General features: G+C 38.2%; 1 long non-coding RNA gene across 1 annotated transcript in view; it reads right to left on the reverse strand.

Moving 5' to 3' along the window:
* Nucleotides 1-3742: 3742 nt before the first annotated feature.
* Nucleotides 3743-27727, reverse strand: part of LOC132350887 (uncharacterized) — a 184573-nt gene continuing 160588 nt past the window's right edge. Inside the window, exons 3-4 of the long non-coding RNA XR_009498036.1 lie at nucleotides 11818-11983; nucleotides 3743-3919 (exon numbers count right to left, since the gene is read on the reverse strand). This is a non-coding gene — a long non-coding RNA (uncharacterized LOC132350887). The remainder of the gene's footprint in view (nucleotides 3920-11817; nucleotides 11984-27727) is intronic.

Consider the following 27727-nt stretch of genomic DNA (forward strand, 5'->3'; position numbering starts at 1 on the left):
GAGAAGCCACTGGAGCTTCCCTGGTGGTGCAGTGGTTGAGAATCTGCCTGCCAATGCAGGGGATGCGGGTTCGAGCCCTGGTCTGGGAAGATCCCACATGCCGTGGAGCAACTGGGCCCGTGAGCCACAGCTACTGAGCCTGCACGTCTGGAGGCTGTGCTCCCAACAAGAGAGGCCGCGACAGTGAGAGGCCCACGCACCGCGATGAAGAGTGGCCCCCGCTTGCCGCAGCTAGAGAAAGCCCTCGCACAGAAACGAAGACCCAACACAGCCAAAAATAAATTAATTAATTAATTAAGAAAAAAAAAAAAAAGAGCTAGGAAGGGGAGGTGGTGGTGGAAATTTAAAAAAAAAAAAAAAAAGAGAAGCCACTGCGATGAGAAGCTCGCACACCACAAAGAAGAGTAGCCCTCGCTTGCCATAACTAGAGAAAGCCTGTGCGCAGCAATGAAGACCCAATGCAGCCAAAAATAAATAAATTAAATAAAATTTTAAAAAATAATTTAAAAAAAGAAAAAAAAAAGGAAACAAAGAACGTCTCTCCCCTCATTCACAGTCAAGTCTCAGACTCAACAGACTTTCCAGGACAATGAGCCTTCTCAGGGAATATGGACTTTCTGGCTGAAATCAGTGGCTCCAGAGTTAATTGCCTTGTAAACTGTTTTCTGAAGTTTGTAGCTTGGGAAATGGGCTTAACTACCCTGTTCATCATTAACCCATCAATCCCAGTGGAAAGGTGATAAAGGACTGCCACAGTAAACAGCCCTGGAAAACTGGATGGTCCTGAAATGTGTTTTTTTATTTTTTCACAAAGCAAACTATTTTATCTAGTCTTTGGCCTTACAATTTGAAGAGATAAACCAGCCAGTCTGTCATATGTTCTTCTTCGAATTATTTAAGAGAAAGCAAAGAACATGTTTTTGCTTTGGCTCTACCCCTAAGGAGCCCTTTACCTAATTAATTCCCATAAAACCACTGTGAGTTAGGTGAAATGAGTTAAAAGTCAGACCTAATTCCCTGGAAGCCAGGAGACCACATCTCAAAAATCACCCTCCCAAATGGAATCAAATCAGGGTCTCCATAGAGAGCTTCATTGCTGAATGGGCCATGGAGGCGTAATTACTCCCCATCCTCCCCTGGCCCTCCATGGCACCACCATCACAGTTGCTGTTCTGGTTTGTCTTCATGTCTGTCTCCCCCTGGCCCACCATCTTGGTATCCCCATAGCTTAGTGCATGGACTGGAGTAGGGGCCCAGGAGAAAAATCTCTGCTTGGGTCGGCGTAGTATTACAAGTAGTATTCATTAACTGATGGAACCCGTAGACTCCTCCATATTAAAAGTTGGCTTGAAGCTGACACCTATATTCCACCTCTTTATAATGTTCTGGACACATTCACCAGGACTTTTACCCTTGGTATTGGGAGAAAGGAAAACCAGTACCTTCCCGACATCACAGCACCTCCTAAGCTCATGATGCTCTGGCCCTTCGTATTCAGAACCCCAGTCAGGTCACATTTACTAATCAAACAGGCCACAAGCAGATAAATCGCAGAACATGCAACTCACAGCTTGAAGAGGTCAGCCTCACACACCCTCACAAAGACATCTGTACAGAAGTGGTGGTGTGTTTGCTGCATACAGCTCTTTGGTCAAATAACCTTTTATTCACATCTCTGTGTGGAAACCAGTGGAAACCAGTGTGCAAATGTGAACTAGAGAAATGTTATTAATTCTTCTAATAACAATTGAAGTTGTTAACAGCCAAACAATTCTGTTCCAATTGTACGTGGAAATGCTTTTCCCTTTTAATTTAACTTTTGCCTTCTACAGTGAATTTAGGAGCTTATAAGTAGAAGGTGAGATTAATGTATGTATGCATATGTTATTTTTAAGAAAGTCTGTTTTTGTTTTATGAAAGTCACAAGGCCATGTAGGCAGAGTGATCTCCCAGTTTTCTCATGCTTTCCTTCCTAAGGTCTAAATGCAGGGGAGGCATTCAAAGTCCCTTCCAGTGTTTCTCAGAAAACTTCCATTTTAAGGTTATGGAAATTCTACAGACAATAGGGCACCGCATAATCTACAAAACCCACAACTCCAAATTTCAAAAAAAAAAAATTAGCAAAAAAGAAAGAATTATTTTCTTAATCCATAGCAACTTTTGTTACAACTCACCAATCAAAATACTTTGGGAAGTATAGAAGGAATATGGAAAGTGCTTTTTTATATATTTGCAAATAACAAAAACAAAAGAAAAATCTCCAGATTTCATTGGGTTGAATTGACTTCCATTGCTCTCACTGGATGATTTTTATGACATCACATATATCTTTATGTGCTGGTGGCAGAGTCCCTAGGAGTCAATGGAATCTTGACCAGCACTCTGGGCTCAGTCCACATATAATAAGAGCAATTTCCATCTCCATTGCTCACAGCCATCTTAATTAGGTCAAATAACCTACATGGAAACAACCAGCTGAGTTCCCGCCAACATGCCAGTTAGCAGTTACTATACACTTGCTTTCAAAATAGCTGATAATTAAAGTCAATTCTACCCTGCATTTTCAGTAAATTTGATGTCCACAGAGAACTGACATGAACAAATGCACTTTTTTTTTTTAACTTTTCTAAATAGGATAGTGAAATGGCCTACTAGAGAAAACAAAGAGACTATTCTTCCATTTTTTTCTTGACTTGCATAAAAAGTTAAAATAGCCAACAAGCTGTTTGAATTAGTTATTTTTTTTACTTAGGAAATCTCAAATAATAAACATACCATAAAGAAATCATAACTTCCTATTTCAAACTTAAAGGAAGCAAAATCATTTAGATTGAGAAGATGTATAATAGCAAGTATATGATATATAAGAATCTAATGCTAAAGCAAAGACAAGTGAACAATAACCACTTATTTTACACTTTTCCTACCTTATTTTCAGGATATTAGAAGAGAAATTAAAAAGCAAATTTTTTTAAATTATGAATCAGTAGCATACTTATAACCACAAATGCTAATAATGTTTTTTAAAAACACTAGGGAATAAAATTCACTAATAGATTAAAGGAATAGAATATTATGATTTAGGCAGTTTTGTTCAAGAAAGTAAGGGGGAGAGTTCATAGAGTTCATCACAAATAATCAGTTTAATATACCCTAAAATATTATCTATGAAAAATTCTGATTTATAAAAACATCACACATTACAAAAACATTCTTGCTTAATATGATAGAAAATGGTAACCTGAAACCACCATTAAACATTACGCTTATTTGTGAAATGCTAGGGTTCTTCTCATTAACGCTAGGAACCAAGTTCTAATGCTTATTATCAACCTTATTAATTATCATTGCTCTGGAGTTCCAGGCCATGCAAATGCAATAAAAGGGAAGAATTAGATGTATATTTATCAGAAAGGGGTGGTGAAATAAAGTCATTATGTAGATGAAAATCCCTTACAAAATTTTTAAAAGCCATTAGAAAATATACTGTGATTAACAAAACAGTTTAATCAATTAGCTGGAGTCTAGATAAATATGAAAAATAAAATTATACCTGAATACTCCCCCCAAAATCAGTTATCCATAAAATTTTTTAAAGATATGACTTCCACTTCCAGCCAAGATGGAATAACAAGGACCTGACTTGCCTTCATGCAGAAACAACAGAAAATCAAACAAAATGTATGAAAAATAGTTTTCAAGACTAGACGTCAGGCCATAAAGGACAGTGTTCCATGAGGGATAGGAGACAAATGATGTGAACCATGCAGTTGCTGCGGCTCTTTATCTTGAGACAATCTCCAGGAAGGGAAACTCAGGTGGAGGCCTGGTAGGTTTGCTGCACTAAGAAGACGAAGCTGAGAGTCCAGGGACACGAAGACGGTAAACTTCTTAGCACATGGTGTCAGAGAGGAGAAAACTGTGCAGAGAGAGAGTCCAGTAGAGTACTGAGTATTGTGTGCATGTGAGGAGGCTGTTTGAGGCTGAAGGAAAGAAAAAGACACTACAAGAATTAGAGGGAAAGATGCCCTGCAATCATACAGGGCCAGGAGTAATACCTGCTCCTTTAATCAGACTAGAAAACCTTATAATTCACAAGTCATTGGGTAGATTCATCAGAAAGTTTTGCCTCAGGGGTAAGGAACAATTAGATCTTCATGAAACACTGCTCTGGTTTATTTTTTAAAGTTTAATAGCAAGACATGAAAGGATCAAAATGTTTTCAAGTAACTTACCTGCATCTTCGAACAAAGCTCAATAATATTTATAGAAATACAAAAATATCCAGCCCCTAACTAGGTAAAAATGCACAATGTCTGGCATACACTTAAAAATAACCATGCATGCAAAGAAGCAGAACAATACAAGCCATGATGGGGAGGAAAATCAATCTATACTGACCCAAAACTGACACAGATGTTAAAATTAACAGACTAAGTTATTAAACACATATTGTAACTGTATTCCATATGTTCAAAAAGTTGAGACATAAAAGATTTTTCAAAATATTCAAATCAAGATGCAAATTACAATGTGTGAGATGAACTGGATGGGATTAATGGCAGATTAAACAATGCAGAAGAAAACATTAGTGAACCTGACATAGCAATAGAAATTATCCAAAATTAAATACAGAGTGGGGATGGAAAGGGAAGAATGTTAAAAATAAATGGAACCTCAGTGAGCTCTGAAACAACTTCAGGTGGTATAACACGTATAATTGGAGTCTCCAAAGGAAAGGAGAGAAGAGGTTACACAGAAAAATATTTGAAAAAAGTATTCAAATTTGATGAAAGCTATAAACCTATAGACCCAAGTAGCTCAATGAACTCCAAGCACAAGAAATGTGAGGAAAACTACACTGAGGCACACTATAATCAAACTGGTGGAAAAAAATTTCTAAAGAGAATAGATTTTTCAAAAGCACATTAGATGCAGATAATCAAATATAACGATGACAATGGAGATCTCATTGGAAACCATGCAAGTGAAAATACAGTGGAACAACTACTTTAAAGCACTTCTTAAAAAAAAGTTAACCTAAAATTCCACACTAAGCAAAAATATTTTTTAATGAAGGTAAAAATAAGACTTTTTTTCAGAAAATAGACCTGACTAAAATGTTAAACAAAGTCTTTCAGGCAGGAGGAAAATGATGCTGGATGGAAATAATCTTCCGAAAGTAATCAACAACATCAGAAATAGTAACTACATAGGTAAATACACAAGATTTTTTCTCATTATATAAAGTTATTTAAAAGATAATTGACTGCATCAACAAAAATAATGACAATGTCTTGTGGAGTTTATAACACATGTGAAACTAAATTGTGTGACAGTGGCACAAAGGATAAGAAAGGAGAAATGTGAGAATACTGTTGTAAGGTTTTTGTATTATATGTGAAGTGATGTATCATTTGAAGGTAAATCAAGGTAAATTAAATATGTACACTAAAGCAACTAGTAAAATAACAAAGCAAACAATTATAACTAATACATCAACATATATATATGTTGAGAGAGAGAGAGAGACAGAGAGATTTAATAAACCCAAAAGAAAAAGGGAAAAGAGAACAGACAGGACAAAAAAGAAACAAAAGGCAAGATGATCTATTTAAACCTAATCATACAGTAACAACATTAAATATAAATCTTCTAAAAACTCCATGTAAAAGACAGAGGTGTAAGATAATGTTTTCTTTAAAAAAAGGCTTAACCATATTCTGCCTTCAAAAAACCGAAGTTAAATATGACACAAATTTGTTAAAAGTAAAAGGATGGAAAAACAGATATTATGCTAACACTAATATAATGAAAGCGGGAATATCCATATGAAAATCAGACCAAATGGACTTCAGAAAAAGCAATAGTACCATAGATAAAGATGATCATAAAGGATAAAGAGCCAGTTCATCAGGAGGAAATAAGAACCCTAAACATTTATGCACCTAACAACAGAGCTTCAAAATGCATAAAGGAAACACTGACAGAAATTCAAGGAGAAATAAACAAAATCCAAGTAACAGTGAGGGATTTCCATATCCCTCTCTAAATAATTGATAGAACAAACAGAAGATTAGTAGAGATCTAGAAGATTTGAGCCACCAAATCAACCTACTTGACCTATTGACATGTATAAAACACTCCACCCAGGAACAGCTGTTTACACATTTGTTCTAGTGGACAGGAACACTTAACATGATAGTCCATATACTGTGACACCAAACAAGACTCAATAAACTTAAAAGTATTAAAGTCATAACCATAGGATTTTCTTAGAGCACAATAGAATTAAATTAGAAATCAATAACAGAAATAAATCTGTAAAATCACAAACTATTTGGAAACTAAATAACACACCTGTAAATGCTCCACGTATCAAACAACAAATCGAAATGGAATTTAAAAATTCCTTTGAATTGAGTAAAAATAAAGAGCTAACATATTAAATTTTGTGGGATGCTACTAAAGCAGTACTTAGGGAGAAATTTATAGCATTAAATGCCTATATTAGGAATGAAGAAATCTCTAACTTAATGACCTCAACTTCCACCTTAAGAAAATATAAAAAGGAGAACGAATTTAAACCAAAATAATCAGAAGAAAAGAAATAACAAAGATCAGGACAGAAATCAGTGAGATGGGAAAAGGGAGGAAAATTCATTAAACCAAAAGCAGATCCTTTGAGAACATCAATAAAATTGATTGATCTTCAGCCAGATTGATCAGAAAAAAAGAGACAGACAGAAGAAACAGGAATGAGAGGTTACATCATTACATACTATAAAGATATTAAAAGAATAATAAAAGAATAATATAAAACTTTATGTCAATAAATTTGTCAACTTAAGATGAAATGGACAAATTCCTTGAAAGACACAAACTTCCAATGTTCACTCAAGAAAGAATAGATAGATTTTTAGTAAAAAACCTTTTGATAAAATTACAGACCTAAATCTCTTCACTGGTGAATTCTATCAGATATTTAAGCAAGGAATAATACCAGTTCCATACATACTCTTCTGAAAATAGAAAAGCAGTAGCAATTGTAATGAGGTCAACATTATCCTAATAGCAAAACAAATGAATAGGCTAATTCTCCCCAGGTTGATCTATAGACATAACACAAATCCAATCAAAATCTTAGTAGAATAGTTTGCAGAAATTAACAAACAGATGCTCAAAGTTAAATGGAAATGTAAAGAGCAGAGAATAGCCAAAACAAATTAGAAAAGAATCAAATGTAAAAAAACTCACACTTCTGATTTCAAGACTTAATACCCAGCAACAGTAAACAAGACAGTGTGGTATTGGTGTAGGAATAGACATAGATCAGTCAAAAAGATTACAGAGTTTAGAAATTGTCCTAAACATACTTGATCAATGAATATTTGACAAAGGTCATCAAGGCAATTTAATGGCTATCCACATGAGAGAAATGAACCTCCATCCTTACATTACATTGTATAGAAAAATTAACTCAAAATTGATTATAGACCTATACGTAAAACTAAAACTATAAAGTTTCTATTAAAAAATAGGAGAGGGACTTCCCTGGTGGTACAGTGGTTAAGAATCCACCTGCCAATGCAGGGGACATGGGTTCAAGCCCTGGTCCGGGAAGATCCCACATGCCGCAGAGCAACTAAGCCCATGCACCACAACTACTGAGCCTGCACTCTAGAGCCCACGAGCCACAACTACTGAGCCCGCGTGCCACAACTACTGAAGCCCGCGCACCCTAGAGCCCGTGCTCTGCAACAAGAGAAGCCACCACAATGAGAAGCCCGTACACCACAACGAAGAGTAGCCCCTGCTCGCCACAACTAGAGAAAGCCCGCGTGCAGCAATGAAGACCCAATGCAGCCAAAAAAATAAATAAATAAAATAATAAAGAAATAATAAAGAAAAGAAATAGTTTTTAAAAAATAGGAGAAAGTCTTTGTGACTTTGGGGTAGGCAAATATTTAATAAATAGGAAAAATCCTGAATAATAAGCAAAGTATGATGAATTGGACTTCATCAAAATTAAAACTTTTCTTTCAATAGTTTTATAGTTTTCAGAATATAAGGTTTGCACTTCTCCAGTTAAATTTATTCCAAATTATTTCTGATGCTGTTGTAAATGGAATTGTTTTCTTAATTTCATTTTTGGATTGTTCATTGTAAGTGTATAGAAATGCAATTGATTTTTATATATAAATCTTTTATCCTAAAACCTTGCTGAATTTATTAGTTCTAACAGTTTTTTAGTGGATTCCTTAGGACTGTATATGCAAGATCACATCACCAGTGAGTAGAGATAATTTTACTTACTCTTTTCCAATCTGGAGGCCTTTTATTTCTTTTTCTTGCCTAATTGTCATGGCCAGAATCTCTAGTACAATATTAAATAGAAGTGGCAAGAGTGGATATTCTTGCCTTATTTCTGATCTTAGAGGGGAAAGCATTCAGACTTTCACCTTTAAAAATGATGTTAGTTGTGAGTGTATAGTAGGTGATATTTATGAGGTTGACGGAGTTCTTCTCTATCCTAAATAAATGGAATACATCCCTTCTTCATAAATCAGAAAACTTAATATTGTTATAATGGCAATATTTCCCAGGTTGATCTAGAAGTTCAAGTTAATCCCTATTGAAAGAAAGCCAGCTGGCTTCTTTGTAGAAATTGACAAGCTACTGAGGCAACATGATAAATAGCCTACTCAAAATCTTACATCTGGTAGGTAGGCAGAGCATCTGACTTGAGTCTGCATGCTTACTGCCTCTCACCCCAAATAAGGGATAAGAGGATATGACACCCGTGGTTGCTTCTGTATTTCAAAGAACATTTATATATGCAAATTTTATTTACATACAGGTGGTGTAAATTAAAGCTGTATTTGCTTTGTTAAACTGGTCCGTTGTTTCAAGGCACAAGAAAAGGACTCCTACCCAATTTTATTTTTAATAATTAACTTAGGATACCCATCTTATTATGATATAGTTTTCTAGTTGTAGGAAGAAACAGAGAGTACATGAGTTTAGACAACACTAACACAGATATTTTTAGAAGTTTCTGTCAAATCATCATCTTTTTTTCTTGCAAGTCATTTGGGAAGAAGTCATCTAATCCCAACTTTATTTCAGTTTAATCAATCCAATTCAGTTTTTCAAGTCAGCATCAAGAATACCTGGAACATATTAGAATCTCAACAAATGTTAACTGAATTAATGCATGAGCAAATAATTCCCCAAATAATTTAACACATGGAGACATATAACCAAACTATCCTCTTTTAATACATATGTTTAAGTGCAAATAAAATAATTCTATATGAAAACTCCATAGTTTGCAAGTATAAGCTTTTGGTAAACCTTCCCACAAAAGTGTCTTTCTACAAATATTTTCTACTCTTTCAGATGTATAATGTTGAAATTATTTGGTATTAATATGAAGTTAGTTGTTGTAAATTAAAATGTTAGCTTTAACCCCTAGGACAACCATTAAGAAAATAACTCAGAAAATATGGTAAAAGAAACAATAAAGGAATTTAAATGGCACACTAGAAAATATCTATTTAATACAGAAGAAAGCAATAATGGAGGAATAGAGGAACAATAAAAACATAAAACATAGGAAACAAATACCAAAATGGCAGACATAAATCATACTTTATCAGTAGTTGTATTACATGTGAATGGATTAAAATCTCCAATTAAAAGGCAGATATTGGCAGAAAGGATTAAAAAAATGATCAAATTACGTGCTATCCACAAGAGACATACTTTAGATTCAAAGACACAAATAAGCTGAAAGTAAAGGATGAAAACCATGTACCACAAAAATAGTAAACAAAAGAGTTGAAGTGTCTGTACTAATACCATACAAATAGACTTTAAGACAAAAGAAAACGTTACTAGAGACAAAGAATAACATTTTATAATGATTAAAGTGTCAATATATCAAGAATATATAATGATAAACATATATACACCTAAACAGAGACCAAAAGCATGTGAAGCAAAAAGTGACAGACTCCAAGAAAGAAATAGACAAATCAACAATAAAGTTGGAGTCTTTGGTATACCTCTTTCAATAATGAATAAGGCAACTAGATAGAAAACAAACACAGAAGTAAATAAAACACTTGAACAACAGTGTGAAACAACTAGGCCTAGGAGACATCTACAGAACACGCCACACGACAGCAAAATACATATTCTTCTTGAGTGCACATATAACACTCTTCAGGGCAGACTATATGTTAGACCATGTAGAAAGTCTCAATAAATTTTAAATTATTAAAATTATATAATGGAATGAAATGCATGATAACAGAAGAGAATTGGAGAATTTCACAAATATATAGAAATTAAACAATACATTCCTAAATGACTAATGCATCAAAGAAGAAATGACTAAAGAGATTTAAAAATACTTTGAAGTAATAAAAATAAAAACACAACATACTAAAACTTTTGAGGTACAACTAAAGCATTGCTTGAAGGGAAATTTATAGCTATGAATACCTATATTCAAAAAGAAGAAAACTCTCAAATCAATAACCTAGCTTTCCAACCTAAGAAACTAGAAAAAGAAGAGCAAATTAAAGCCAGAGCAAACATAAGGAATAAAATAATAAACATTAGAGCAGAAATAAACAAAATAGAGAGTAGAAAAACAATAGACAAATTCAAAGAAAAAGAAAAAAGAAAGAAAAGACCATAAGAAAGTCTCAATAAATTTTAAAGAAGAAAATAGATAGAAAAGTAAGACTGTATTTGCAGATGATATAATCTTGTATACAGAAAATCCTCAGGAATTTTTTAAAAACCTATTAGATCTAATAAGCAAATTCAGCCAGAATACAGCAACAATATTCAAGTCAGTTATATTTCTATGCACTAGCAATGAAGAAGTCAAAAATGAAATGAAGTCAAAAATGAAATTAAGAAAACAATTCTATTTACAATAGTATCAGAAAAGAATTTTAAAAGTACAAAAGAATAAACTACTTACGAATAAACTTAACAAAAGTAGTGCTAGACTTGTACACTGAAGCCATAAAACATCATTGAAAGAAATTAAATAAGCTATAAATAAATGAAAGACATCCCATGTTCATGGATTGAGACACTATTGTTAAGATGGCAATACTCCCCAAATTGATGTACAGACTCAATGCAATTCCTATCAAAATTCTAGCTGGGATTTTTTGCAAAAATTGATCATCTGATACTCAAATTCATATAGGACCCAGATTAGCCAAAATATCTTGAAATAGAAGAACAAAAGTTGGAGGACTCACATTTCCTGATTTCAAAACTTACTACAAAACAGTAATCAAAACAGTATGGTACTGTCATAACGACAGACCATGAATTGAGAGTCCATAATAAAACCCATACATTTATGGTTAATTGATTTTTGACAAGGGTGCTGAGACAATTCAATGGGAAAAGAATAGTCTTTTCGGCAAATGGTGCTGGGACAACTAGATATCAACAGGCAAAGAATCAAGTTGGAATCAACTTCATACTATATACAAAATTTAATTCAAAATGGACACAAGACCTAAATGTAAGAGCTAAAACTATAAAACTCCTAGAGAAAAGCATAGCTGTAAATCTGCATGACCTTGCACTATGCAATGGTCTCTTAGATATGACACTCAAAGCATGGGTAACAAAAGAAAAAAATAGATATATTGAATTTTATCAAATATTAAAAACATTGTTTCTCCAAAAGACACTATCAAGAAAGTGAAAACATAAACCACAGAATGGTGCATTTATTTGGTGGCAGTAAATGCTGGCCATGGGCCAGCAGCTCACCTGGGGCTGTTGAACAGAGCACACACATGGCCTGTCCATGTAGCTTGAACTTCATAACATGATGGCTGGGTTCCCAGAGGTGCATGTCCTAAGAGCATCCAAGAAGCCCAGCTGGCAGCTGGAAGGTTTCAGTTTGGAGGTCATGCAACATCTCCTCCACTGCATCCTGTTGGTCAAAAGCAAGTGGCAGAGTAGGTTCAGATTCAAAGGGAGGAAGACCAGGAGCCATGGTTAATTGTGAGGGAGGGTGGAAACACCACACTTTGAGAAAACACTGGAATTTTATGTTTCACTTTGTTCAGGCTTTGAAATGAACAGATGGTTCTAAGCAAGTGGGTTTTCTAACTTAATAGTTCAGTTTTTTTTTTTAAACAACTTCATTGAGATACATACCACATAATTCACCCACTTAAAGTGTAAAATTCAGTGGTTTTTAGTATAGTCACAAATATGTGCAACCACTAGCACAGTCCATTCTAGAATATTTTCATCACTTCAAAAAGAAACCCTGTACCTTTAGCTATCACCCCCGTTTTCTCCAAATAAAATATTGAAATTCTTACACATAACATGGATGGTGGAGTGGCCGTGACTGAGGCGCACGCAGGTGGGGCCCCCCAGGTTGTGTGCATACTTCCTCCCCCCCCCCACCCACCCCAATACCGGCCATCTCAAGCCCTTCACAGAGTCTTATAGTTCACAGAAGGCAATCTGAAAATCGCTGGTGGTGTGGAAGCTCATTCTCCTTCTCTACAGGTCTATTCTTTCAACAGCATAATAACCACAGAGGGAATTTCAGTTTAGGACATAGGTGATCAAAGAGATTTTTGAGTTTTCTTGCATTTGTCATTCTCAGGAGTTTGACATAAACAGATGTAGGAAAGGTAAGAAGGACTTTACAAAGCACAGTCCATTACGTCAAGATGATCCTTCTCTGAGAAGCTAAGGCCGATGTTGCATCCGAGCCTCTGACACTATAAAATCTCAAACAAAAGAATACACTTTCGGAAATCTAGAGGGTGTGGTTTTAGGATCCCCAGGCATGAAGCGGGGGTGGGAATCCCAAAGTCCAAAATAACAAAAAAATTTTTAAAAGAAAAAAAAAAAAAACAGGAAGGCATCCAGGGCAGAGAAAAAGTTCCATTGTCAAGACAAAGCTTCAAGACTTCATACTGATTCAAAGTAAAAGTCAACTACTGGGAACACTAAAATCTCGGGAGCACTGAGGGCCAGGCTCAGACCAGACGCCTCCTTCTTCTCTCTCCCCAAACATTCTCTCCTCCATTTACGGAGAGATGGTTTTCTCAAAGCAAGCAGCATTCAGTCCTACCAGAGACGTCAATGCAATGATGTAACATACTTTACATCCTCCATCTCAGCAAGGAAGAGAGACCAGTATTATCCTATTAGACAGCATTTTCTATTAGTAACACCCGGAATTTGTGACCAACAGCAGTGGTCAACGTATTCTTTGTTCTAACTTAAGATTAGAAAGGGACTTCAGAGTGATCCCAGGAATCCATGAATTATTCATGATAAATTCCATGTACACGTGTGTTCCTTTCAGTACTTACGATACAGACAAAATATTTAATTGCACTGGCTTTTCATTTTTGGAATACGTATGTCTCAAAAGTTTGGAGCGATTATCACTCTCACTACCCCTTTACTAACATATTATACTCATTCGTTGTGAATCTTTTGATGAGATTCCCTTGCCCTGAAGAAACTAAAATAATGGGAAAATCACGTTGTATTCATAAAAATCAACTCATATAAGAAACAGACAAAAAAGGGTGAGGTTCATGGGACAGAGTCAAAGGGAGGGGCATGACTGGTGTCTTGCTTCCCCTGCGCCGGGGAGCTGAATGCGCTTCCAGAAGGCGGGGCAGAGGAAGAGAGCGGAGGCCTCCTGACCCAGACTCCTGGCTTTCTTCCCTCCTCGTGCGGTCTGAAGCTCAGGACCTGACAATTTGATTGGAGCCTCCATGTTCGTTGCTCAGATTCTAGACGCTCATTCCCTCGCAGTGGCCTTTGTGAAGCTGTCAGTGTCTACCTTTCATAAGAAGTGGTGGCAATTCTTGAGACAGGATGCTTCCTCATTATTTGCAGCTCTGATTCAAGCCACGCATTGCCTCCAAGTCTGCTCCCATCTTATTCCTCCTCTGGCTGTTACCTGCTGAGGCTCAGTCACACCTAATTGCTCCTCTGTTTCGTGCCTGTTGAAAGGTGTGTCCTGTCCCACCGCCTGCTTCCCAGACACACATCTGATGAGATGTGCTGCCCGGTTAGGCTGAGGGGAAAGGACCACCAATTTCCACCCAGGTTTGACAAAATCTTCAAATCATTTCTTTCCTGGGACTTGAAATCTACTCCCTTTTAATTGAAATGTTTCCCATAAAAGTAGTAAACTTTCATCCTTTGGTTCTTGGAAACAAATTAAGTCATCCTGGCACATCAGGGAGGGTGACTATTGCACCAAGTACATTCCACGCCAATCACGAGGGGGCCGAGTCTCAGACTGCACAGATCTCAAGACTCTTCCTGATGGTGGTGGAAAAAGAGAATGTCATCTCTTAAGACAACATATGCTTGTTTCTTCACTGATAACTAGTTTTCTGGGGCAACGTTCCAGGTGGAATCCATGGGCTTTTGATCTATAAACTCAGAAGACATGTTTCAGAATTCCAGTTTCTGGAGAAGTCTGAACACTGAGGAAGGGTATGTGATTACACGTCCTTCCCTCCACCTGCCTGTCGGGGGCGTTTTATAAACCTGAATCCGCTTACATGCTGCCCAAATCCTTTACTGTCGCAGGCTCAGCCAGTCTTCCCCATGCTGGTCGTGGCCCAGATCCTGGGCAGCTCTGCCTCTTTTGTGCCTTCGGGGCTGGGAGAATGCATGGTTCAGTAATTCTTCAGGGTATTTATCTCTGCCCCTTAATTCCAGCTTCCCATTACTACCTGGGATTAAGCTTTCATTGGAAGTAACTCGTTTGGCAGCCTTATTTTCATCTTCAGTTCAGTTTCCCCACACGTCTGATGTACATTAACTGATATCACACACGGCATTCATCCATTTTGGAACAATGATTCAAATTGAAAGCTCTCACCTCAGACAGAAACAACTGTAGAATATGTTTCCATGCAAGTCTTCTGAGAAATTATCTGATTTTCCAGCAGCAGCCATTGATTTAAAATAACACTGGTGCAAAACAGAACCAATCAGCAGACTCTCCTGACATAAGTTAAACATCTTTACTCCCTAAAATAGAATTGTGGGTGCTGCGGAAACGTACTGGAGCAAAATTATTCCTGAATGTAACAATGACAATGCAATTTCCTGGATTTATGATGGGCACTTTGGGAAATGTGTAAGTGGCCTAAAAGAGTTAATGTCCCTCCCACAGTGCTATATTTTAATGTTGGGGAAGTTTATAATCTAGTATACTACACTGCCTTATGGAAAGATCTCATCAGTACAAGCCTCCATCCATATGAAAATATTTGCTTTCATGGATGAAGACATTCTCTTGACAAAAATGTTAAATGTAGCAAGCTTGGTACTTCCTATATCCAATCACTTAGAAAAACTTGCAGTTCTCACACTAGCGCAATAATAAAAACATATGTAGGTTTCCACCACCATTCTGGCCAAAGGGCCATTTCAACGGTTGATTGGACAAGGAGAGGTCCCATTTCTCTTTCAGCCAAGCTGCCTTCGCTGCCATTTGCTGCCTTTTTCTGTACAGTGTCAATGTCAATCTACCATCAGCAAAATGCAGGGAAACGAGGAAAATAAGAAAGATTTTGGCCATCCAGTCCAAAAGTCAGAATTGGAACCGTCAGGAGGAAAAAATATCATCACAATAATTTGGGAGAAACAGCTTGAGAGCACAGCGATGACTTAAATTGGATACGCTAAACAGGACTCCTGCTACCATTTTCTGCATGAAAAGATGCTACTTTTCCAGAAGAAAGAACAAATCTGTGTCTAAATGATGTTCTTCATCTCTTCCCTAACCAGGCTCCCATAAATCATCCCCCACAAGTGCGACACACCCGTTGAAGCCAATGAAGGTGTTATGGGAGCTGCACGCTTCTGTTCCTACCCTCGGGCATGTGAAATACGGTCCATTATCAGCCAGCAACAGCGGCTCCAAACCTGAGGCCCCAGAAGTTGGAGCCCGGACTAAGTGCAGAATGGGATCCAAGCTCAGACATTCCTTGGAAAGTTTGACTCCGGCTCTCCTGACTTCTTAACGCTGCCAGCTTGAAATGGAAACCTCTCGAGAACATGTTTTCTTACAAAATGTACAAAGAGATTTGCTGCGGAGCCCACAGCTGGAAACACCGTGCAAGCAGCCACTCTCCATGATCTGATTTCTTACAGCATTTTGGCACTTCTGGTTCAGCTCCTGGCGGGCAACCAGAAGCCGGAGAGGTAATAAAACACTGTCCGCTCCCAGGCCAGCTCTGGGCCAGGGTCCTTCCCAGAGAAGGGATGACTAATGCCTGGAGAAAGCCTGGACCACGTGCTTTTGCTGCTCTCAGTAGACGGGACACAGGGACATCTCCCGAGGAGTTCCTGGCTCCGTGCCTTTCCCAGGGGTCAGCACCAGAGTGGCAAGGCACCCTGGGTTTCTGGATTGCCCTAACCCCAACCAAGTTTAGGAGCACAAGTCACGTTAGAGGCAGCTGCTGTAAATCAAAGCTTAATTTGCCAGATTCAATCCTAAAGCAAGTTGTAGCATCCAATCCCTAATCATTTTTTAGATAACTGGAAAAAACGATGCCGGCTGGATTTTGATACCTATGGTTCTTCCTACACTTCTATTTCCCTTATTCTTAGCTACTTTATTCTCTTCTTTTTTCATCATTTCCACTCAGGAGAAGAAAGAGTGTCAGCAGTGCTGACATTGCTGGCACAGGCTATTTTTGCCCCTCCAGGGCGTGTGCAGAAGGGAGAGTATTTGAATGTCCTTCCAGAAGGAGTCAGAGTGAATACCATTCACAGCAGAGGAATAGTACCGAGTGATGGGGCCAGCATTCCGTCCTCCTTCACAAAACAAGCACAGCATTGCCTCTGATTCATCAACTTCTTAATTACTCTCTCTGCTTATGAAAATTAGTGGCTGTTAAACTGTAGATCACAGAGAAGAATGGCCAAGCTCTAATTTTCTGACAGCCAGTTTACGACCATGCACCAGCCAGCCCCAGACAGATCAGCAGGGGTTGACTGCGTTTGCTTAAACACCACGGTCCTGGCTGGACCATCCATTTGGCGGTGGGGCATGAAGACTTCACTGTAGACAAAGTAACTTAGGCCAATGTAAGGCATGAGGCCATGTGGGCACTTGGCCACTGAAAGCATTAGGGCTAGGGTGGCCAGGTACAATATAGGTGGCCCCGTTAAATTTAAATTTCAGACAAACAATGAATAGTTTTTAGTATCCGTATATTCCATGCAATGTTTGGGATATACTTATACTAAAAAAATTACTTATTCATCCAAGATCAAATTTAACTAGGCATTTTGTGTTTTTATTTGCTGAATCTGCCAATCCTAGCTTGAGGTTTCTGTTGATAAAAAGGCAGCCAAGTTCATTCATGCCCCGAACAATCACACTAAATCAGGAGCCAAGGCAGGCCCCTCTAGGACTGAGCAGAGCACAGGCAGCGGTAGCAAAAATTCCACATCCAACACCTTCCTCACTCACATTGACTTCAAGGACCTAAGTGAGATACTCTGTGACTTGAAAACAGCTTTCTCAGGAAATTAAGCCTGGATGCCAGAAGCCTGGAAAGAAAAATATATCCAATTCAAAAAGATCACATCACACATTAAATAAGGAAATAACTAAAAGCAGAGAAACTGGAATCCATCTCCTTTTCAGAGGGAAATAAGTGTCTGGAAACAGAGAGACAGATGCAGAGAGAGACAGACAGAGACAGAGAGACACAGTGAGACAGACAGAGAAAGAGAGAGACACAAAGAGAGACAGAGGCAGAGAGAGTTGTAGAGACTGAACATTAAGCCCTTCTCTTTGATCCTGGGGCTTCACTGGGCAGAGGAAGACTGTTCAGATGGGCCAGTGCTGTTTCCCTTATGGAGCTTTTAAAATTCTTTTATTATAATTCTTATTATGATTTGTATCTAAGTAACACAGCGGCATTGCATAAATTTTGAGAACTTCAGAAAAAGATAAAGAAGAAAATAAAAAGTGTTCATAGTCCCAGGATTAGAAGATAACCACTGTATTTCCTTCCATCATTTATCTAGGCATGTATACTGATTTTACGACACTGGAATTATAAAGCATATAACATTTTGTAACCTACTTTTATCATTTAATATATTGTGAATATTATTGCACATGCTTAGTTTCTGAGAATATGGTTTTTAATGACTACTTAGTATTCCATTACTTTTAAGGGACCACAATTTATTTAACCTGTTTCCTCTCACTGGGTATTTATGCTGTTTACCATTTTTCACTCTTCTAGAGAGCCCCACCCAACCTCCTTGTACATACAGCTCTTTGTTATTCTCTGTTTACATGGGACAAATACCTAGAAGTAAATCCAGGTATTAGATCACAAGGTGTGAATAAAGCTTTAGCTTTAATTCATATTACTAATTTGTCCTCCAGAAAATCTCATATACGATATATAATAATTACTGTTTTTTCTTAACCTTGCCAATACTGGGCATTACCCCTTTCAAAAATCTTTACTAATTTGATCAGACGAAAATATATCTTTTACTTAAAATTGCATTTCCTTCACTCCTAATGTGATGAACATTTCTTCAAATGTTTACTGAGCGCTTGGATTTGCTATTTAATGAATGCTTTTTCAAGTTTTTAGGCATTTTTCCCAAAATTTTTACTGAATTATAAGGGTTCTTTATGTATTAAAGGTAATAATCCTTTATTTAACTATATGGTACAGTATGTTCCTATTTGTGTGGTACGGGTGTAATTTGATGTTGGGAATTTACCAATTTTATTAGACAAAACTTTATCGGTTTCCTGTGTGTTTTTTCCCTTGGTCTTCCTCCCCCACCTGGAAGCCAGACAAATGTGCAGCCCTCATTCTTCAGGTTCACCTGGGTTTCTTATACTTAACCTCTGTGATCCACTGAAACGAATTTTCATCTAAGGGTGATAAAGGGATTCTTTTACAAGTAATTAACCTGCTCTTCCAACATCACTGACTGAATAATCCAAACTTACCCCCTTGTACTGGAAATGTCATATTTATCATATACTAAATGAGTGGTCTCTCATCTGTTTGTCTAATCCTGCAGCCACGCCCTACTGTAGAACCATTAAAGCTGTAGAATATACTATTTAATTGCTCTCTAGTGTTCAATATTTTGACTATTCTTCTAGAATGATTTAGTCAACCTTACATTTGAATTTCAATAGGAATTACCCTAAAAGCCTAAGTCAAATTGGAGAAATTTGGCCTCTTTGCACTATTCAGAATCAAGGTCTCTATCTCTGTTTATTGAAGATTTCTTTGACACCTCTCAAAACCTCTTGTCCTTTTATTCACCTGGGCCCCTTGTATATCTCACTAGGTTTATTCCTAGGATTTAGAATATTACACTGATCTTGGGGATTGGAAATCTTCTATCGTTTTGCTTTATAGCTAATCATTAATGTAATCTAGGAAAGTTATTGATTTGTGCATGCTACCACCAAAAGAAACTCTGTCAGCTTACTTTCTTTAAAATATTCTCTTAGAGTTTCTAGAGATAGAATCATACCACATGCAGATTTAGGTCTGTTCCTTGCTAAAAGTTAATCTTCCTTTTTCTGTTTCCTGTTTTATGACATGTATTAGAACGTTGAGAGAACAGGGCCAGGCTGCCAGAGGACGCTGTCAGCAGAAAAGGGTCTAACTGCATTTAACAGAAAATATCAACTGAAGAGGTCTGGGCAAGATGGCGGAAGAGTAAGATGCAGAGATCACCTTCCTTCCCACAGATACAGTAGAAATACATCTACACGTGGAACTTCTCCTACAGAACACCCACTGAACGCTGGCAGAAGACGTCAGACCTCCCAAAAGGCAAGAAAATCCCCATGTACCTGGGTAGGGCAAAAGAAAAAAGAAAAAACAGAGACAAAAGAATAGGGACGGCACCTGCACCAGTGGGAGGGAGCCGTGAAGGAGGAAAGGTGTCCACACACTAGGAGCCCCTTCGCGGGCGGAGACTGCGGGGGGCGGAGGGGGGAGCTTCGGAGCCACGGAGGAGAGCGCAGCCACAGGGGTGCGGAGGGCAGAGCGGAGAGATTCCCGCACGGAGGCTCGGCGCCGAGCAGCACTCACCAGCCCGAGAGGCTTGTCTGCTCCCCCGCCGGGGCGGGCGGGGCTGGGAGCTGAGGCTCGGGCTGCGGTCGGATCGCAGGGAGAGGACTGGGGTTGGCGGCGTGAACACAGCCTGAAGGGGTTAGTGCGCCACGGCTAGCCGGGAGGGAGTCCGGAAAAAAGTCTGCAGCTGCCGAAGAGATGAGAGACTTTTTCCTGCCTCTTTGTTTCCTGGTGCGCGAGGAGAGGGGATTCAGAGCGCCGCTTAAAGGAGCTCCAGACACGGGCGCGAGCCGCGGCCATCAGCGCGGACCCCAGAGACGTGCGTGAGACGCTGGGGCTGCTGCTGCCGCCACCAGGAAGCCTGTGTGCGAGCACAGGTCACTCTCCACACCGCCCCTCCCGGGAGCCGGTGCAGCCCGCCACGGCCAGGCTCCCGTGATCCGGGGACAGCTTCCCCGGGAGAACGCACGGCGCGCCTCGGGCTGCTGCAACGTCACGACGCCTCTGACGCCGCAGGCTCGCCCCGCCTCCTCCGTACCGCTCCCTCCCCCCGCCTGAGTGAGCCAGAGCCCCCGAAGCAGCTGCTCCTTTAACCCCGTCCTGTCTGAGCGAAGAACAGACACCCTCAGGCGACCTACACGCAGAGGCGGGTCCACATCCAAAGCTGAACCCCGGGAGCTGTGCGAACAAAGAAGAGAAAGGGAAATCTCTCCCAGCAGCCTCAGGAGCAGCGGATTAAATCTCCACAACAACTTGAGGTGCCTGCATCTGTTGAATACCTGAATAGACAACGAATCATCCCAAATTCAGGAGGTGGACTTTGGGAGCAGGATATATTAATTTTTCCCCTGTTCCTTTTTTTGTGAGTGTATATGTGTATGCTTCTGGGTGAGATTTTGTCTGTAGAGCTTTGCTTTCACCATTAGTCCTAGGGTTAGGTCTGTCCGTTTTTTGGGGGGTTTTTTTTTTTTTGCTTTTTTTTTGTTTTGTTTTTTTACTTAAAAATTTTTTTTTCCTAATAAATGTTTTCTTAATAATTTTTTCCTTATTTTCTATTTTTAGAAATTAAAAAAAAGTTTTAATAAGTTTTTTCATATTTTTTATTTTAAAAAATTAAAATTTTTTTCTTAATAAATTTTTTCTTAATAATTTTTTCTTATAAAAAATTAATAAATCTATTTTTAAAAATTAAAAAAAATTTTCTTAATAATTTTTTTCTTATTTTTTATTATAATAGCTTTATTTTATTTTATTTTATCCTCTTTCTTTCTTTCTTTCTATTTTTTTCTCCCTTTTATTCTGAGCCGTGTGGAAGAAAGGCTCTTGGTGCGCCAGGCAGGCATCAGGGCTGTGCCTCTGAGGTGGGAGAGACAACTTCAGGACACTGGTCCACAAGAGACCTCCCAGCTCCACGTAATACCAAACGGCGAAAATCTCTCAGAGATCTCCATCTCAACATCAAGACCCAGCTTCACTCAACGACCAGCAAGCTACAGTGCTGGACACCCTATGCCAAACAACTAGCAAGACAGGAACACAGCCCCATCCATTAGCGGAGTGGCTGCCTAAAATCATAATAAGGCCACAGACACCCCAAAACACACCACCAGACGTGGACGTGCCCACCAGAAAGACAAGATCCAACCTCATCCACCAGAACACAGGCACTAGTTCCCTCCACCAGGAAGCCTACACAACCCACTGAACGAACCTTAGCCACTGGGAACAGATACCAAAAACAACGGGAACTACGAACCTGCAGGCTGTGAAAAAGAGACCACAAACACAGTAAGATAAGCAAAATGAGAAGACAAAAAAACACACAGCAGGTGAAGGAGCAGGGTCAAAACACACCAGACCTAACAAATGAAGAGGAAATAGGCAGTCTACCTGAAAAAGAATTCAGAATAATGATAGTAAAGATGATCCAAAATCTTGGAAATAGAATAGACAAAATGCAAGAAACATTTAACAAGGACGTAGAAGAACTAAAGAGGAACCAAGCAACGATGAAAAACACAATAAATGAAATTAAAAATACTCTAGATGGGATCAGTAGCAGAATAACTGAGGCAGAAGAACGGATAAGTGACCTGGAAGATAAAATAGTGGAAATAACTACTGCAGAGCAGAATAAAGAAAAAAGAATGAAAAGAACTGAGGACAGTCTCAGAGACCTCTGGGACAACATTAAATGCACCAACATTCGAATTATAGGGGTCCCAGAAGAAGAAGAGAAAAAGAAAGGGACTGAGAAAATATTTGAAGAGATTATAGTTGAAAACTTCCCTAATATGGGAAAGGAAATAGTTAATCAAGTCCTGGAAGCACAGAGAGTCCCATACAGGATAAATCCAAGGAGAAACATGCCAAGACACATATTAATCAAACTATCAAAAATTAAATATAAAGAAAACATATTAAAAGCAGCAAGGGAAAAACAACAAATAACACACAAGGGAATCCCCATAAGGTTAACAGCTGATCTTTCAGCAGAAACTCTGCAAGCCAGAAGGGAGTGGCAGGATATACTTAAAGTGATGAAGGAGAAAAACCTACAACCAAGGTTACTCTACCCAACAAGGATCTCATTCAGATTTGATGGAGAAATTAAAACCTTTACAGACAAGCCAAAGCTGAGAGAGTTCAGCACCACCAAACCAGTTTTACAACAAATGCTAAAGGAACTTCTCTAGGCAAGAAGCACAAGAGAAGGAAAACACCTACAACAACAAACCCAAAATATTTAAGAAAATGGGAATAGGAACATACATATCGATAATTACCTTGAATGTAAATGGATTAAATGCTCCCACCAAAAGACACAGACTGGCTGAATGGATACAAAAACAAGACCCGTATATATGCTGTCTACAAGAGACCCACTTCAGACCTAGAGACACATACAGACTGAAAGGGAGGGGATGGAAAAAGATATTCCATGCAAATGGAAATCAAAAGAAAGCTGGAGTAGCAATTCTCATATCAGACAAAATAGACTTTAAAATAAAGACTATTACAAGAGACAAAGAAGGACACTATATAATGATCAAGGGATCGATCCAAGAGGAAGGTATAACAATTGTAAATATTTATGCACCCAACATAGGAGCACCTCAATACATAAGGCAAATACTAACAGCCATAAAAGGGGAAATCGACAGTAACACAATCATAGTAGGGGACTTTAACACCCCACTTTCACCAATGGACAGAGCATCCAAAATGAAAATAAATAAGGAAACACAAGCTTTAAATGATACATTAAAGAAGATGGACTTAATTGATATTTATAGGACATTCCACCCAAAAACAACAGAATACACATTTTTCTCAAGTGCTCATGGAACGTTCTCCAGGATAGATCATATCTTGGGTCACAAATCAAGCCTTGGTAAATTTAAGAAAATTGAAATCGTATCAAGTATCTTTTCTGACCACAATGCTATGAGACTAGATATCAATTACAGGAAAAGATCTGTAAAAAATACAAACACATGGAGGCTACACAATACACTACTTAATAACGAAGTGATCACTGAAGAAATCAAAGGGGAAATCAAAAAATACCTAGAAACAAATGACAATGGAGACATGACGAACCAAAACCTATGGGATGCAGCAAAAGCAGTTCTAAGAGGGAAGTTTATAGCAATACAAGCCTACATCAAGAAACAGGAAACATCTCGAGTAAACAACCTAAACTTGCACCTAAAGCAATTAGAGAAAGAAGAGCAAAAAAACCCCAAAGCTAGCAGAAGGAAAGAAATCATAAAGATCAGATCAGAAATAAATGAAAAAGAAATGAAGGAAACAATAGCAAAAATCAATGAAACTAAAAGCTGGTTCTTCGAGAAGATAAACAAAATTGATAAACCATTAGCCAGACTCATCAAGAGAAAAAGGGAGAAGACTCAAATCAATAGAATTAGAAATGAAAAAGGAGAAGTAACCACTTACACTGCAGAAATACAAACGATCATGAGAGATTACTACAAGCAACTCTATGCCAATAAAATGGACAACCTGGAAGAAATGGACAGATTCTTAGAAATGCACAACCTGCTGAGACTGAACCAGGAAGAAATAGAAAATATGAACAGACCAATCACAAGCACTGAAATTGAAACTGTGATTAAATACCTTCCACCAAACAAAAGCCCAGGACCAGATGGCTTCACAGGCGAATTCTATCAAACATTTAGAGAAGAGCTAACACCTATCCTTCTCAAACTCTTCCAAAATATTGCAGAGGGAGGAACACTCCCCAACTCATTCTACGAGGCCACCATCACCCTGATACCAAAACCAGACAAAGATGTCACAAAGAAAGAAAACTACAGGCCAATATCACTGATGAACATAGATGCAAAAATCCTCAACAAAATACTTGCAAACAGAATCCAACAGCACATTAAAAGGATCATACACCATGATCAAGTGGGGTTTATTCCAGGAATGCAAGGATTCTTCAATATACGCAAATCAATCAACGTGATACATCATATTAACAAATTGAAGGAGAAAAACCATATGATCATCTCAATAGATGCAGAGAAAGCTTTCGACAAAATTCAACACCCATTTATGATAAAAGCCATGCAGAAAGTCGGCATAGAGGGAACTTTCCTCAACATAATAAAGGCCATATATGACAAACCCACAGCCAACATTGTCCTCAAAGGTGAAAAACTGAAACCATTTCCACTAAGATCAGGAACAAGACAAGGTTGCCCACTCTCACCACTATTATTCAACATAGTTTTGGAAGTCTTACCCACAGCAATCAGAGAAGAAAAAGAAATAAAAGGAAACCAAATCGGAAAAGAAGAAGTAAAGCTGTCACTGTTTGCAGATGACATGATACTATACATAGAGAATCCTAAAGATGCTACCAGAAAACTCCTAGAGCTAATCAATGAATTTGGTAAAGTAGCAGGATACAAAATTAATGCACAGAAATCTCTTGCATTCCTATATACTAATGATGAAAAATCTGAAAGTGAAATTAAGAAAACACTCCCGTTTACCATTGAAACAAAAAGAATAAAATATCTAGGAATAAACCTACCTAAGGAGACAACAGACCTGTATGCAGAAAATTATAGGACGCTGATGAAAGAAATTAAAGATGATACAAATAGATGGAGAGATATACCATGTTCTTGGATTGGAAGAATCAACATTGTGAAAATGACTCTACTCCCCAAAGCAATCTACAGATTCAATGCAATCCCTATCAAACTACCACTGGCATTTTTCACAGAACTAGAACAAAAAATTTCACAATTTGTATGGAAACACAAAAGACCGCGAATAGCCAAAGCAATCTTGAGAACGAAAAATGGAGCTGGAGGAATCAGGCTCCCTGACTTCAGACTATATTACAAAGCTACAGTAATCAAGACAGTTTGGTACTGGCACAAAAACAGAAATATAGATCAATGGAACAGGATAGAAAGCCCAGAGATAAACCCACGCACCTATGGTCACCTTATCTTCAATAAAGGAGGCAAGCATATACAGTGGAGAAAAGACAGCCTCTTCAATAAGTGGTGCTGGGAAAATTGGACAGGTACATGTAAAAGTATGAAATTAGAACACTCCCTGACACCATACACAAAAATAAACTCAAAATGGATTAAAGACCTAAGTGTAAGGCCAGACACTATCAAACTCTTAGAGGAAAACATAGGCAGAACACTCTATGACATAAATCACAGCAAGATCCTTTTTGACCCAGCCCCTAGAGAAATGGAAATAAAAACACAAATAAACAAATGGGACCTAATGAAACTTAAAAGCTTTTGCACAGCAAAGGAAACCATAAACAAGACCAAAAGACAACCCTCAGAATGGGAGAAAATATTTGCAAATGAAGCAACTGACAAAGGATTAATCTCCAAGATTTACAAGCAGCTCATGCAGCTCAATAACAAAAAAACAAACAACCCAATCCAAAAATGGGCAGAAGACCTAAATAGACATTTCTCCAAAGAAGATATACAGATGGCCAACAGACACATGAAAGAATGCTCAACATCATTAATCATTAGAGATATGCAAATCAAAACTACAATGAGGTATCATCTCACACCAGTCAGAAGGGCCATCATCAAAAAATCTAGAAACAATAAATGCTGGAGAGGGTGTGGAGAAAAGGGAACACTCTTGCACTGTTGGTGGGAATGTAAATTGATACAGCCACTATGGAGAACAGTATGGAGGTTCCTTAAAAAACTAAAAATAGAACTACCATACGACCCAGCAATCCCACTACTGGGCATATACCCTGAGAAAACCAGAGTTCAAAAAGAGTCATGTACCAAAATGTTCATTGCAGCTCTATTTACAATAGCCAGGACATGGAAGCAACCTAAGTGTCCATCATTGGATGAATGGATAAAGAAGATGTGGCACATATATACAATGGAATATTACTCAGCCATAAAAAGAAATGAAATGGAGGTATTTGTAATGAGGTGGATGGAGTTAGAGTCTGTCATACAGAGTGAAGTAAGTCAGAAAGAGAAAAACAAATACAGTATGCTAACACATATATATGGAATCTAAGGAAAAAAAAAAAAAAAGTCATGAAGAACCTAGTGGCAAGACGGGAATAAAGACACAGACCTACTAGAGAATGGACTTGAAGATATGGGGAGTGGGAGGGGTGCGATGTGACAGGGTGAGAGAGTGTCATGGACATATATACACTACCAAATGTAAAATAGATAGCTAGTGGGAAGCAGCCGCATAGCACAGGGAGATCAGCTCGGTGATTTGTGACCACCTAGAGGGGTGGGATGGGGAGGGTGGGAGGGAGGGAGATGCAAGAGGGAAGAGATATGGGAACATATGTATATGTATAACTGATTCACTTTGTTATAAAGCAGAAACTAACACACCATTGTAAAACAATTATACTTCAATAAAGATGTTTAAAAAAAAAAAAAAAAAGAACTTTGAAAACGATGCTCATAATGGTAGGATTGCAACCTCCTTGTCCTGTCCCAGACTTTGAAGGACCTGTCGAGGATCCTCATTAAAGGTGATGTCGCTGCTGATTTCACATTGTTTTTCCATGTCAAGGAAGCATTTTCCTATTCTCAGCTTATTAAGTTTTTATTAGAAATTGATGTTGAATTTTATCAAATGTCCTCTGGGAATTTTTGGAAGTTTTTCCTCTTTTAATCTACCAATGGGATATACTTTATTAATAGATTTCTGAATATTAAAACATTATGACATTCCTGGAATAGACCTATGTGAGATATGAAACTGTTGTTTTCAACTTGCTATATATTATTTTGGCCTTTTGTTCTTTGATTCAATGACTACGCTCTGCATCTCGCCAGGTTTCAGCCCCAGCCCCCTGTTCTAGCTTCGCCTTTCCAGGGAGATGAGTCTGGAATTTTCTTAACCGTTTCAGGTCTTATATTCAAGCCTCAGCGCTCTCTGTAAAATGCACCGGGAGACACTTTCTCCCAATGCTTTGCAATCTATCCTATAGCAGGGGAATTATGTGTCCTAACAAGATTGAACACCCCAAACTCTAAAGAATTCTAAAATTATTCAGGAAGCAA

Source organism: Balaenoptera ricei, chromosome 16 (genome assembly GCF_028023285.1).
Source record: "Balaenoptera ricei isolate mBalRic1 chromosome 16, mBalRic1.hap2, whole genome shotgun sequence".
Lineage (NCBI taxonomy): Eukaryota > Metazoa > Chordata > Mammalia > Artiodactyla > Balaenopteridae > Balaenoptera > Balaenoptera ricei.